Here is a 15,820-nt window from a genome sequence, read left to right on the forward strand (position 1 = left end):
AAAAAAAAAAAAAGTTTAGTCATAGTTTGATGCTGTTCATACTGAGCTGTCTGAAAATACAGGCTCTCTGCAGGTAATTATTGATTGTTAATGTATTTTCATTTAGATCGAGTTTCCCTCAGGAGAGAATTATCTTCAGCACTTGGAGTCATTTCCCTGCAGTGTTATTCCTTTTAGAAACAGTGGAAGGTAATGGGGTGAGGTGTGACTTCTGAGGCTATCTAGTCCATCCCTCTACCCTCATGTAGGACAAGTTGTGCTTAAGTCATTCCCAGCAGTGTTTGGGCTGATCATTAGAGTTCCTGCAACTAGCGAAGCAAGATTCCACAAAAAGTGGAATAGTAGTGGCATGTCTTCCCTTTATGATTCTCTGTTACCTATGGCAGAAGGAGAAACATCGGTGCAGAATCCAAACAGGTCAATCCAGATGGCCTTTATTATGTTTGGGATCTAAAACCTTTGTATTCTGTGATATGGCCTTGAGTGAGAAGTGTTTTCTCCCCTTGAATCTGGAAGCTGTGAGTTTGCTGCTATTTAAGAAGTTGCTACCAGCATGGCAGTAGGAAATTGGTGGATGTGACTAATTCAGACTTGTTCAGAAGTATTTCAGGCTTGATAGCTGTAAATACAAGTCTGATGTGACAAAGAGGAAAGGTCTCTGAGAAACTTTAGTCATTTGAAATCTGCAAAACACAAATGCATCATGATGTGTGATCTGCAGAATGGACATTAACAGTGTTTTGATCCTGGATTTATTGCCATGCTTTCCGAACTCAGCTGGCAGATGGAGTTACTAGTAGATAAAGAACCACGGATAAGCCATAAGGAGGAGCTGTTGCTGTGGGTGGTGTTTCCTTCCTTCTCCAGCACTCAGCCTCCAGGGGCTCGGAGGGCTTCTCCTCTAGGAGCAGAGCTTGCTTCTGGGTTGGAGGATCCTGGCAAGTTAATTAGTAAGAAAACAAAGCTGTGGAATGAACAAGGAACTGAAATGGCAACTGGCTCCTACTTTTTTCATCCTGAACCCAACTCCATAAATCCATTTGACATCCACATCATTTCTATTCCCATTTTTACTCTCATCTGTAGTTGAACAGCAATAGCTTGGGTATACAGAACGCCATGAGGTGACCACGCAGGCTGCATGGCTCTGCAGGCTGGGATTTTGCCTTGCTGGTGATGAGCAGCTCTGCTGGCCACTAGGAGGAAACAGGACAGATGGGCATTCATCTTCTATTACTCAGCACAATTACAGCAGTCCCTGTGGGCTGCATAACCTTTAGCTTCATGTGAAGTAGCCCTCTAGAAAGGCTTTTTCCCCTTACTACTTCTAAGTGATTCTGTTGTTTCCTTTGGTACTTTTGTTGTTCCTTCAGTCTGTTAAGGGGAACACCTGCCTGGAATTAGTGAGAATGGTTAAACTGCATGTCACTAAACTGCATGTCACAGGCGTGATAGCTGGTAGGCAAAGACTGAGGTTGTGTACTGGTGTAACGAGCCACTACAATGTGTGCCTGGTGTGCGTCCCTGCAGGCGGATTGCCAGCTCCTCATTGCATGTCCTGCATGGCTTTGAGACATCAGTGGCATGATTTGTTTTTATTCTTTGCTGCTTTTTATTGATGTGAAACAAATGTTTCCACTATTGGCAGCATCAGTGATGAAGGCTTCAGTAGCTCCAGCACTGAAGATGTACCTGACCCGAACTCGAGCACGTTGCCTTCCAAGGGGACAGAACAGTGTGGTATCATACAAGAAGATGGAAGAGATACAGGCTCTGATGCCTTCCAGCAAGCAGCAGAAGCAAGGGAGAGATGTCTGCCTATCTCAGTGCCTGCAGAGGGGTGTTTGGAGGATGTCACAGCAGACCTTGCAAGCGGCAGTGACATATTGCCAACTTCAAACTGCAATGAAGCAATGAATGACAAAGAGGAGGGAACAGCACATGGTGTTTCTGAGGACAGAGGCCCCAAATGTGACCTAGATGCACCTGCTGCTCTGAGGACTGGTGGGGATGATCCCAGGAAGCCCAGCCCTCCTGCAGAGCCTACAGAGGCACGTTTGAGGGAGTTGAGGACCCCGTGGCAGAGTGAGCAGCTTGGGGACGGGGGGCAGCTGCAGGTCAGCACGTCCTCCCAGGATGCAGGAGCAGGGGATTATTTTCCTGCCCAGAAGGCTGAACAGGAGCTGGGATTTTGGGAAGTAGGTCAGGCGCAAGCTGTAGTGCAGCAAGGTAGACTAAACACAGATGGTGAAGAGGGTCTGCTAATGAGAAAGGAAACCTTAATCCCAAATTACCCAGCAACAGGAGCAGTTGTAAATGCTGAGAGTTCCATAGAGAGACCTGAGACTAGGGAGGTCTACAGCCTGCAGGTGGGGGCTGTAACAACAGGGAATGAGGTAACCCCAGCCCAAAGACAAGGAGCACCACCAGCAGCCTGCCCTTTAGTCCCAGAGCTGCCTTTTGACCCCCCAGATCTTCTCCCGGTACCAAAGCTGGAAGAACCTTTCAGGGAATGTGTGCCTGCAAAAAACTACCAAGATCCAATGAGAAGTGAAGCGGTGGGAACAGCCTCTGAGAAAGATGATCCCACTTCTCAAAGAGAGCTTCCAAAGGAGGGTGAGCTTGTTAATGCTGACCCTTCATCATTTAAGCAAGGGGAAGAGCAAAAATCAGCTGTCACAACTGAGAGCCAAAAAGATGAAGCCAGTAGCAATGAAATCAGAAAAGCTGATGTGTCTGGAGAGAGGTCTGTGCTTTCTGAAACGGAGATTGTTACCAGTCCCACGGAGGACAATTCCCTGGTAGGTAACAAATTACTGCTGGAAGAATGTGCATTAAGTGGTTCTCTGAGCACATCTACAGAATTGAATCAAAAGGGAGCTGAATCAGTGAACCTGACAAAAAGAGAGCAAAACAGAACACAAGCAGAGGAGGCACGAGCAGACAGTGGGTTACCTGCGGGGTCAGATGTGGCAGAAAGACAACTGCTGAGCTCCCTTGGCATCCACAAGGACGCAAAAGAAATGCACCTAGGACAAAGTTCTGAAGCGCCCAGTCCTTGTACCAAGGCTCCAGCAGGTGAGCTGAAGGAAGGAGCTGTGGGAAAGCCCCTAAATGTAGAGGGTGAATTGGAATCCCCTGAAGACCACTCACAGTCTCTTGGCTACAGAGCTGAACAGCTGCTGGGTGGAGGGAAAGCAGCCACCCCGAGTGCCCTGGAGAGCAGGGGCAGCTCTGTGCTGTGCCCGAGGGCGCAGTGCCTGCTGGGCTCTGCTTGCTGCCATGCTAAGGACACAGCTCCAGGGCAGCCAGGTCGTCATGGGGCTGAGGAGGTTTGTTTGGCTGGTGCACACAGTTCACTGCTCCTCCACCCTGAGAACAATGGCATTATGCTGAGTGGGCAGGGTGAAGCCTGGGAAAAGGCTCTTGCTGGAGAAGCTGTGTTAGGGATTGACTGCCAAACAGGCAGTCAAGGAGAGCTGGAGAGCAGCAGCAAGGCTGGAGGAAGCATGGAAACATCCACATCAAAGCCTGAACTTCAAGGCTTAAATGAGGTGGCAGAGATGGGGGGCTGCGCTGTGGGACACACTGAGGAAAGAGTGCCTGCTGCTAGGCATGGTGAAGAGCGTGGAGAAATGCAGCATGGCTCTGAGGGGAGCACAGAGCTGGCACCAGGCACCGAGTGCCAAGCTGCTGTGCTGACGCCAGCTTGGCAGGAGCAAGTGGCTGCAGAAAGTCGCTGCAATGCACAAATGGCCATTGCAGAAACTTTGCCCGCTGAAGTTCGTACAGCAGAGCCCGTTCCTTGTCTGGCTCACATGGAAGGAGGGAGTAACAGCACTGAGGGGAGCAAGCACCCTTCTGAGAGTGACAAGCAGAGCTCTTTGGAGTGTGGTTTGGAAGACCTATCTGAGTGTGATGAGCACAGCCCTTCAAAGACCCTGCAGGGCCGTCCTGGAGACCCGCGAGCAAATGCAGATGTTCTGGCTGCTCTTCCTCAAGTGGAGCAGATAGAGAAATTGCTGACTTCAAACACAGGACTCGAACACCAGGTACACCAAAATGCACTGATGTCTGCCACAAGAGTGGATGACCAGGAACACAAAGATGGACCTCTAAACCTTGAGCAGCTTTCGGAAGTAACAGATCCCAGCAATGCATCAGAAATGCCTCCACACATGAAGAAAGGAGCTCTGCTGGGTCCTGCAGCGTACCATTGTGGCTCCAGCCCAGCAGGAGAAGAGGAGGAGGGTGAGAGCAGTGCTGAGATGTTGGAGGGTGTGTGCAACAGCAAACACCTGCAAAACGCTTCTGGTGTGACCGTGCTTAATTTGCAAAATTGCACTGAGCAAAACAAAACTGATCTCGGGGCAGAAGAAAGCTGCTGCAGTAAGCAGAACTCAAACAAGCCCAAGCAGGGCAATAATTCTTTGATCTCAGCTAGCCAGCATGAGGAAGCATGTTGGAGTGATACGATTTCTAAAGAATCTGACAAGAATGAAGGGCCAGTCAGCGTCTGCGGGATGAAAGGCAGTGCTGAGGAGAACCACTCTGCTGCTACTGTAGATGCTCTTCCAGGAATGCAGAATTCAGCAAGTGCAACTAATGTACAGCAGGCTTTGCCCAGTAATCCTGAAATAGCATCTACTTCTGATAGTGCTGGGAGAAGTGATCCTCAAATGGCCTGCTCAGGAATTCAAGGGGAAATGTGGTTGGCAAAAAGCTCAGAAGAGGTGGAGGGTGTGAGTGCTGCTGGGGGCCTCCCCCAGAGGAGAGGGATTACAGAGGTGAGTGTGGAGGATGATGCTGGTGTTGAAGAAATGAGCAAGATGGAAAGTGCCAAAGGTCTGGGGGCAAAAGGGTGTCCTTCACTGCCCCAGGCACATGGTGAAGTGATTCCTGCTGATAAGTCCCATAAATCCAGCTGCGTGCAACAGGCATCAGAGGAGCCTGGTTTGTGTCAAGCCAATTTTACAGCCCCCTCTGCACTGACCTCTGCATTCCATCATCTCAGCCAGCAGGCTGGAAGCAATGCAGACAGTGGTACTGAGGGGGAATCGTTAAGTAAATTGGAATCTATAGAGTTCCAGATCACACAAAGTAATACTCATGGGCAGATTGCTTCAGATCTTCAGGTGTCCTTGCAATCACCTGGAGTAGGCACAGGGAAAGCAGCAAAGTCAGAAAACAGCTCTGCAGGGGGCTTGGGTAGGGATGGAAGAGGGGTTCGAGAGCAGGGAATTCAAGATGATGCAGATACACAGACTTTAAATGTGGGGCAGAGTGCTGGAAACTTATCGCAGTTTAATTCTGAGAAGCTGAAGAAAGAGCTATCTGCAATTAAATCCAAAGAAACAAAAGGTGATGTAAACTTCAAAGAACAGCAGAGTGACAGCTCGGCAGAGCTTCTGCTCGCAGCCTCTGCTCTGGAAGGGAAGCTGCTGAGCCTTTCATCTGCTGGTAAACAGGGAGGCTGTAATGAGGAAATTGCAACCCGTATCTGCGCAGATGACAAGTACAGTGAGATCTTAGAGAAAGCTTGGAATACAGAGCTAGGGGAAGGGGTTTTAAAGGAGAATAAGAACAGAAGGAGGGCAGAGAGCGGTGCTTGCAAGCAGCTTGCGGAGAGCCCTGCAAAGGAGCATGAGGCTGTGCCGTGCCTCTCGCTGGGCTCCAGCCTGCCGGACTTCAGGGAGCACATCAGCCAGATATTCAGGCAAACAGTCTGCAGCACGCTGAGCACCGAGTTAACCCAGCTGCCAGCAGGAAGCCATGCAGGCTGCATGCAGAGCCCAGCAACTGAGGGCAGGGCGCAATCATGCGGCGCTGGGAACTTCTTGGGGTCGGTCGAGGTGGGCACAGTATCCAAGAGCCCCTTGCAGGCAGAAGGACCAGAGCTGTCTTTAGCTCTGTGCACGGCTCCTGGATCTCTGCAGCAGGACACGGTGGCAGGGCTGCAAGCAGAGGAAAGCAGGCAGCCTGGTCTGGGCAGGGTTCCCTGCTTGGAGGGCTCCGCACATGCTGCGTGCATGCTGGAGAACCTGCAAAAGACAAATGCTGAGTATCCAAAGAGCAGTGGGATGGAAGGAGTGGCAGGGCTGTGTGCTGGCGGTGTGAAGCCTGCGTCGCTAATCAGCTTAGAGGAGAAGAAGCATGGGCTGGCTTCATCTGATGGGGAAGCAACTGAGAGCTTCCATTTGGAGGAGAAGCAACAGCTCAGCACAGCCAGCATCCCGACAGCAGAGGACTCAGAGGATGCTGCTCCAACAGAGAGCTCAATGACAGAGCGCAGCACAGAGCCACCTGAGGAGGGTGAGAGCTGTCACAGTGAGCAGTGCTCAGGTCCTGAGCCAAGGGAAGAGGAGAATGGGTGCAGTGATCTGGACACCGCCACGAGCATCTCTGATGTGGCAACTTCAGCCTTTCTCCCAGCAGGGTCTTACGGCTATGAAAAACTGCCAGACAATGCTAGCATGTCACCTGGGGAAATTCAGGAGTCGGGCACCCACAGCAATTTTATGCATGATGTTGAGGCACAGAGTGACTCACAGGTGATGCTCAATGATCCAGGAAACAGGAAATGCATGGGAATGTCAGAAGGTCCACAAGAGGGGAGAGGAGCTGTGCGTGAGTTAATGGATTACTTAAAAAATGAAGCCAGCCAGGATGGCTGTATGCACACCAACTCCCAGCTAGGATCCAGCGCTGCGATGGAGGGAGATGTACAAGAGAACAGTGACACAGTGCTGAGCTCAGCAGAGGCAGGCACCGGAAAACCTGGAGCCACTCCTGAGATGGGCATTGAAAAACCTGGGGATGTCCCTGAAACAGGCACTGAAAGACCTGGGGACAACTCTGAGACGGGCACAGCAAGGATGCTGGTCACTGCTGAAGGTGGCTCGGTGTTAAGCAGCAGAGCTGGGGAGCAGGAGGCAGAGCTGCAGGGAGACTGCTCCCCAGCCACCGCCGGGATGGAGCGGGGAGAGTGCTCCCCATCTGCAGGCTTTGCTGGTGCTGATGTTCGTCTGGGAGGGACAGACCTGGGGCATGAAGGCTCTCTGCAGGACACCCAAAGGATGCTGTCCCCGCTTGCGTTCCTGGAGCCTGAGACCCTCGACCTCAGCACGCTTCGAGACACGGCTGCGGCAGGGCTGCCCTCTGACAGGTATTGTATTTTAAATTGCTGCGTGACACGGTTGTCAGATCCCTGGTGCTCAATAGATGAATGTCAGAGGTGGACTTGCACTGTCCAGGTGGGCAGTGCACTTACTGAGCTCTGAGATTCCATCTGAATCCCTCTAAATGTGGACTCAGCAGAAGAAAACTGCAATCATGCGTACGGTCTGGGTGTGATGGGTGTCCCACAGCCTGAGGAGGGCTCTTCCCATTGTCCCACTGCTGCCCCAGTTCCCTGCCCTCATCTGCATGAATGTCTTTGTGCTTCCCAGCACTCACATCTCATAGCCTGAAGCCAACCACCAAACAGCGCTTCCCAGCCTGAAGAGAGCATGCTTTTGCCTGAGTTTTGGTGACCCAGTTACATGAGACCTGCAGCACTTTAAAAACAAGCCTGAGTACAGCCCAATTACTCACAGCTAGCTGTCAGGCCGCCCTCTCATCCTGCTGTATGCTGGAATTCCACTGACAGTGCCTTTGATCACTGCATTATTCAGGGTTTCTAATGACATAGAGTTGTTTCAGACATGAATTCTTAGCCGGGACCTGTGGAGTGCTGTGGAAATGTAACCACCTCCAACCTACTACTTGTTGGCCAGAGAGGTGGTGGTGCCCATCCCTGCGGACACTGAGGATGAGGGAATGAGCACCTGATGGGGCTGTGGGTGTCCCTGTGCATTGCAGGGGGGCTGGACCAGATGGCCTTTAAAGGGCCTTTCCAACTCAAACAGCTCTATGAAAACACAGCGAGGGGTTCCTCCTGTGAGCCAGGGATGCAGACTGAGTAGGATCTGGGTTTACAAGCAAAATGTGCTTTAAAAGAACGTCAACAGTGCTGGAAGTCTGAGCTATGTGCCTTTCTCTTTAGGCTCTGTCTGTACAGTGACAATGAAATTAATTAGAACAGGTATTTCTCTCCAGTTCCTTTCCTCTCTTTGCATTTCCCTTTACGTGATGGAAGGCTTCCCAGCCTTATAGTGTTGATGCTACCCAACTGCTTGCTGGCACAGCTGGGTTCAGGAGCCTTACAGGGCTGATACATGCATGTGCCTAAGCATGTGCCTTCCACCAGGGCGGGTGCCATTCTTTAAACAAATACCTGTGGCAGGCAGGGTGGGGCTCTGGAAACAGCTGCTGGCAATTCATGGAGTGGTTGCTTCATACTTGTGTAAGCTCCAGGAATGCATCATCACCTGTTCCTGCAGTGGGAGGGTCGGTGCCTGTAGCAGCTGCTGCTGTGAGTGGGGCCACGTGGAACACAGGACATGCTGCAGCTCCTGGGGCTTGGGTGCTGGGGACTCGCAGGTAGAGGGGAAGCTCTGCTCCTGGTCAGGCTTGGCTCTTACAGGAACGTTTGTTTACAGTAATGCAGGTGAGAAGCAGAATGTGTTGGTTCAGCTGAGCTCGGTTTGCTGACTGCTTTGCTCTCACTCTGAGCTCAAAGCTAGTTTTGAAGAGGTGAATTTAAATCATGCTCTCCAGGCACAGTGCTTTTAGTCTCAGAGTTTCCAGTTGTTTATTGCCCTCTAATCGTTGATGGGAGTATACTACTGCAGTCATGCAAAGGAGTGTGTTGCTAAGAGCTGAATGCAGGGATTTGGGCCTGATGAAAGAAGTCCAGGGAGAAAGAACACTTCCATCCCACTCAAAAACAAATTCAGTTTGGAGATTAGGAATAACATCTCTGAAAGAGTGGTGATGCAGTGGCACAGCTGCCAGGGAGTGTTGGGGCCACTGTCCCTGGAGGTGTTCCAGAGCTGTGGAAATGTGGCACTGAGGGATGTGGGCATGGTGGGGATGGGTCAGGATTGGGCTTGGGGGTCCTAGAGGTCTTTTCCAACCTTAATGATTCTATGATTCTATTAAATAGAATAGCAAGAAGTACATCCTATTTTGGAGAAGGAAACATTATGTTCTGAATTACTTTAGGTCTGTTTCTCCCACCTCTACTGCTTCTGTGCAGCGTGGAGCCGCAGGGATGCACCCTTACACCCTTATGTTGAAATCGTGCTGAGCTGCAGAGCTGTGCTCTGACTCTTTGATCCTCGTTAGGATTTCTTCCTGTAGGAAAGAGGAATTATTTCTGCTGGCCATGGCTCTGGGCAGTGTGCTCTCATGACGATCAGCCCAAAGTATTCTTGTCTCACCTGCTGAAGCAGTGGGGCAGTGGTGAGCAAATAAGAAGAGGCAATAGTATGACACCATTCCTTTCAAATCTTCAGCAAAAAGGAAAATGATTTTTGGAAAGAGGCTGTGACAGGAGCATTGGCCACACTTTCCTTTGGAAGGTCCCTTACTACTGTTCCCCTCCCTCGTCCGAGTCATACTTGGGAAAGAACAAGACCTGCTTATTTACCTCTTTTACTTATGTCTGCTCCATATACTTCATTCCTTTACGGGGAAAGAAAAGAGGTCTGCCTGTGTCTGGAGAGCCTTTATACCTCGTGCCACTGACATGCATCTGCTTGCATTGTATGGGTTTGGCAGGTGTTGAGCAGAGCACGGATCCAACCAGCAAACGACAGCAAAATCTTGGAGATGTTTAGAGATGGTGAGGTGTTTCCTGATGACTTTCTGTAATTCTGCCGGCTGGTACATGCAAAGTGGAAACAGTGCTGAGGGAGTTCATTGTAGGGCTTCTTACTGCAGCAGTCCGTGGATGGTTCTGCTGTGTTGGCTGACTTCTCTAAGCAATGCTCTCATGCGGAAAGTGCATTACAGCAATTGGCATCAGCGAAGCGACTGCAAAAATGTTCTGTGTTCTATGCCTGTATCAGATAAGATCTCTAAAGTTGGTCCAGATGGACTTTTGGATTGTCTGCGTGCTTTGTTCTTGCCATCAAAAATTGGTGAGTTCAAAAGATACGGAAGGAATGTGCGCTCCTTAGTAAACACTGACTTGGTCATTTTTGTCTGCATAACAAATATAGCATTAAATATTTTAACTAGCCTTGCTGGATGAGGGAAGAGGAATGTAGAACTGCTTTCCAGATCAATCAGCACTAATGCTTTGTGTCGTTGGCATCTGAACACAAGATTTTAGAGCTAAAAAAAACTGTTCTCAAAACAGTGATGATGTATCCTTCTTCCTTTTCTTTCCTTCCCTTCTTCCTTTGCTTTTTTAGCTTCAAAATGATCTTACCCGTGCAGCATCTCCAGGTCACAAAACAAAGGGAAAAATAGCTGCAGACAATTTACACATGAATAAAACACACAGTAAGACCCTTCCTCTCTCTCTCTCCTGCCCTTCTTCCTGGCCTATTTGCATCTCAATTGTTTTCTTCCCACCTCACTGTCGTTGTCATCCTCGGGAGCGGTGCACGCACAGAGCTCTGCCTGCCGCCCTTGGCTGGCCGGTGAGTTCTGTGGGATTTCTGTCTGCATGCAGGCGGTAGGACGGAGCCTACGATAGGTAATTTGGGGATTTTTCTACTAAAGGAAGAATAACATCGTGGTAGCTTCACTCTTACCCAATGGGCTTTCTAAGGAATCAAAGGGAGTTTTGCCACCTACTCTAGCAGATGGTGTTGACCTCATGGATTGCCACTTTAGGCAATGGGAAAGGCAAAGTATTTATAAAATGTGATTTGACAGCGTGCCCAGTTGTACTCGGAGCACCTTCCAGTGGAAAAGGAGGGCAATGATACCCTGCTGTTGCTTTGGGGTTTAATTAGAGTGCATGCCTCTGCTAAACTGCAGCGGTAAACAATCTCTGGCTTTGCCAAAGTGCAGACGCTTGTTATTCTACTGAAAACCTTCTGTAACACTGAGAACCTTTATCACGTTTGTAAGGTACGTACTGACACGTGTGACAGATGAGCTGTCCTTTTTTCAAACGTTCTTCTGTGCTTCTTCAGAAGTAAAATGTATTCAGTCAAACCCAAGCATTTGCTAAACAAATCCAGCAAGGATGCTATGATATTTTGCCCAACGTCTGCACAGGCAGCGTGGTGTTCATTTTTGTCTTCTTTTCTCATTAAGTTAAAAATTACTTTTGGATTACTTTTTTTTTTCCTCTGTTTAAGCTTTCCCCAGATGTATTTTTTGACCCTGCTTCTTCCAAGCCAGCTATTTTCCCAAAATTGTTTTTATATCTCCTACATATCTCCACATTTTCTGTATTTCAACTCTTATCTTCTGGCTTCTTGCAAAATTGAGTGCCATGGAGCGAGTCCTACTGTCCCCATTCCTAATAGAATATGCAAAGTAGGATTAGTTCCAGCTTTGAACCCTGTGGAGGGCAGCTCTGAAAACAGCAATTACAGACACAGGCATATTCTCCATGACTTGGATGTGGCTTCCTTCCAGGTTTTCTGCATCTTGGCATACTTGCACGGCACTACTGCTTCCCAGCAAAGGCTCCTCTGGAGCTGCCAGAAGAGGCAGAACCCCAGTGCTTCTCTCTCATCCTGTACGTTTTTCCTCCTTTTTTTTTTTTTTCTTCCTTACTTGAACTCTGCACATCTTAAGAGCTCCTGTAGGTAAAAAGCTTTTTGAACAGCAAAAGGTCAAGTATATCAAGTGCTGAGACTTACATCTCCAGAATGAATGAGGCAAACAGCCTTGTGCAGGCTTTGTTTCCAAATCTGAATGGCCCCGATATCCTTATTACATCATGACAACAGACTAATAGAGTTGGCTTTAGATGATGTTTGCTTTAATATCACCATGCCTATATGTAGACTCAAGATGTAACACAGCAGTAAAAAATGTGAGGATTGGTGAGTGGGGTGCGTGGAAAACGTGATGTTTCTTGTGGGTCTGTTTGCACTCTGCTCATCAGCACACACCTCAACCACTATCCTACAGGTTAATTCTTAAACTAGAGTCCGCTTGACCTTTGGGAAACTCTCCTTGAATGACAGGAAGTGTAGAAATTGTAATTGCTCCGATCAAAGGATTCATTGCTCCAAGTTCTGAGATGCTGGGTGGCAAGTTGGGTGTGTTATCCTTGGTGGGTGACACATTGGATGCATTGTCCTGAGATTCTGGGTGGCACGTTGGGTGTGTTGTCCTGAAATGCTGGGTAGCACATGGCACAGAGGGCACAGTGTCCTTGGTGGATGGCACGCTGGGCACGTTGTCCTGGGCCAGCCCTGGTGCATTGTTTGGATCTGTTCTTTGTGACTTGGCAGTGATGCTTCCATTTAAACCTTGTCCATTTGTTTCCTTCCCTTCTCGGTGTATCCTTCCAGACAGCTGTGTGCAAAGAGGCAAAAGCTGCAGCCTGCCCTTAAAGCCACTAATTTAGGGCCAAAGCTCTGCTCCAGTGCAAGGAATTTGGCTCCAAGCCTCTGACTCAGCTGGTGTGCACCCAGACCCCCTGCAAGCGGGGATCCTACTTTGCTGAGGTAGGGGGGACGTTAGTTGTTTTGGTTTATAAACCTGAAATGAGGGAAGTAGGTGGGATGCATTCAAGGAGGATTTAAGCAATTTGCTGGCCGTGCTTGCTGCTGTTTTCTAACCTCAAACCTGGCCTCTTGGCCTCTCTGTGTAAATGATGCTCCGACAAACAGAGCACTTGTTTCACGAGACTGAAACCCATCAGGCTGCTTTTTTTATTCTTTCAGCATGTTGTTTTTTCATAGCTCCTCTGGCTGGTGAAACACAAGCAGTGTAATCAATACGGCGTTCTTTAAAGGCACTCAAGGGCTTATGTAAAATCTTTGGAATTTGTTAGCACGATAACATTGTTAGGCTCTTCTAGCTGATAGAAATATCAAAGCCAGCTAAGAATAACTGCAGCAGGCAGAGAGACTGGATCTGTTCTCTGGAATGAGAACAAAAAAAACGTGAGCATTTCTCTGTTTCTAACAACTAAGAAAAACAATAAGTGAAAAACTTAAATCTCCTCCTCCCCTCCTTGACAATGCCATTAAATGAGTCAAAATACAGAGTCTACTTCTGCTGAATATTTGAAAATCTCTGAGATTTATTTTTTGACTGTTGTGATGGGATGCAGTGAGAGAAGTTATGACGCTTTGAGGAATTTCTAAGGAATCGGTTCAATTTGAAGATTTCCAGAATGTCAGTTTCCTATCACTACAGTCTTCCAAAATGTAATTATTTAAGGTTTGATTTTCCATTTTTTCAAAGCAGAGGCTTAAGGTGAACGTCTGGACTCTAAAGGGACGGCCAACTCAAAGCCTTGCCAATAATAACTGCTGGCAGTTGCACAGCCTCATTTTCAACCACCACAAATGATGGTGTGGGCAATTTGTATGTGGAAAGCAGTGGAAATATAAATATCAGGTGTTTGTAACAGAAGTGGCTTGGATATCTAAGCCAAGCTGGGCTACAACTAATTGATGCTGTGGTTTTGCAGAGTGCATGGCTATGAACTCCCGACCGGGAAGCAAAGAAGAGAAACTCCTTTTTAATTTTAAACAAATTTAAGTGCATTTTTATTGTTTGCTTTCATGCAAATGGCCTTGAAATTGGGCACTAAGTTTTCACAAAGAGAAATTGAGAATTCTTCCCAATGCTTTTGCAGCCTCATTGCTCAGAACAAACGTATACATTTTGGCCTTGTGCCTCTTGCGTGTTTATCACAAATACTGCAGCTTTTGGTTTTCTTGTTGACTTCTGATAACCTTAACTTCAGTCTAAAGAGGGATGGAGAATGGAGAGCAGAGCATCTTGTTGCTCTGCTTACTGGGGAAAGCTTGTCAATCTGATGTTAGTTCATCCTGTCAGCGTTCTCAAAACTAGAAGGCAAGTTCGGAAGAAAATATGCAGTTATTAAATTTATTTAGCGTAGCCAGTCTTTTTTTTCCAAGCCAATTTCATGGGAATTCATGGAGGTTGTGGGATTTTTTGTTGTTTGCTTGGGGTTTTGTTTTGTTTTTGAGCGCTTACTCATTTCCCCCACCCCATAGTGCTTTGGTTTGGCAAAAATGATGGTTGATGGGAAAAACCCTCAGGTCCAGTTCACAGGGGTGGGGCAGAGCAGGGCATGGCACCCAGCTGTGTCCCCCCTCCCAGTGCTTCCCCAGATGCTGGCTCATAGGCTGTAAGGGAAAGGGTTTGGGTACAGCCAGAAGTTGATGAATGAGCAGGGACAGCACGTTATTTGAGTGGAAGGACTATTCTGTTCCAAAAAAAAAAAAAAAAAGCTCAGTTTGGTTGTGTTAGCAGGAACTTAGCTACTTGGTGTCTGCAGCTCTGCGCCAGACTGAAGTGCTGCTCACAAAGCAAATGAAGGTTTGTTTTAACGACCCTCCTTCTCTCTGGGGTTTCCCTCCCCTGAAGGCTGCTGTACCTGCAGAAGTATTTGCAGAATGGTTTCCAGATGACAACAGAGTTCAGTTCCCCCTCAAATGAGATGGCAGCTGGATGCCTGTACCTGTATCAGAAATCACAGCAACTTTTTTCCATTGCTGGTTTCCTGCAGCCTGGGAGGCAGAGAGCTGCTCGCCCCAGAACTTAACTCTCAGCTTGATCCTAATCCTTGCTGTTGGAGTGGGTGCTCCTGGCTCCAGGAGCAATCCATAGCTCGTTATTCCCTGCGTGTTATCACGCAATGCCCCACACCTCACATCACAAGCAACAGGGGCATTCTGCAGGTTTGTCTGTGCTCTCACCCAGTTCAGTATCAGTTTTGGTCTCTGTAGTTAACTGGGCACAGTGTGTTTCTTGCACAGGTGGGAGCTGTTCAGAGCAGCAGGGGAGCCCATCTAGGGACAACCCACATCATCTGCTGTCAGCACCGGTGGAACGTGTGTGAAAGTTTTGCCTTTTTCCACCCGAGGCTCAGCTCTGTATTCATGCTCTTAGGGGCCCAACTGCTGTCGTTACCATACTTGACATTAACAGGAGCAGCACAGGCCTTTGAGATCTGCAGATGCTGGATTTATCACCCTCTAGAATTCAGCCTCTGTGGCTCCAGCGTTAGATCTAGTCTGGTAAGCAATGAACCTATCAGCTGGTTTGCTGTGGGATGAGAGACATTATAGACATGCAGTCTGTAGTTACTGTATGACGGGTCATAAGCATGATAATGATCTCCCCGGGTAGACGTGAAATTAATTCCCTGAGTGCAAGTCCCTTGTGCATGCACTGGGGTTCCAGAGCAGCGCATCTCAATGCAAACCCTTAATTACAGATGAAGCCGGTCTTTTGTGTAGCCATAAACCCAGAAGAGACCAAAGAGATTCATAAGGGCGTGCAGCTAATTAAATCTGCTCCATTTTCGTCTAGGTGAAACGGTGCGAATTTAGGAGGTGGGATTTTGTAGGGTCACAGAATGTCTTGGGTTGAAAGGGACCTTAAAAGATCATTTGGTTCCAACCCCCTGGAAGAACTGGAGGAGGAATAAAGCGGTTCCATTCAGGTTCCTACTTATAGTTCAACTGCTGTAGAAGTTGTTCAAGTTTCAGGATGCACGAGAAAAGTTTAATAAGTTGCCTTTAATTCACCACTTGAGCAGAAGGCTGGGAAAAGTTTGTAAAAGCTGCCCTTCAACTTGCTCTGAACTCCGTCCACGAAGTGAGGGCTGCTTGGTTTTAAAAAAGAGGAAACACCCAACATCGGAGTCTTTGTGCGTTAGACACGTTGCAGCCCAATCTGCCCGCAGCTCTCCCCTTCCCCGGGCCGAGCTGCGGGAGCCTCCTGGGAGGAGCCAGGCCGGCCGGCCCCGCTGCCG

The sequence above is a fragment of the Meleagris gallopavo genome, chromosome 8 (assembly GCF_000146605.3).
Source record: "Meleagris gallopavo isolate NT-WF06-2002-E0010 breed Aviagen turkey brand Nicholas breeding stock chromosome 8, Turkey_5.1, whole genome shotgun sequence".
In the NCBI taxonomy this organism is placed as follows: Eukaryota; Metazoa; Chordata; class Aves; order Galliformes; family Phasianidae; genus Meleagris; species Meleagris gallopavo.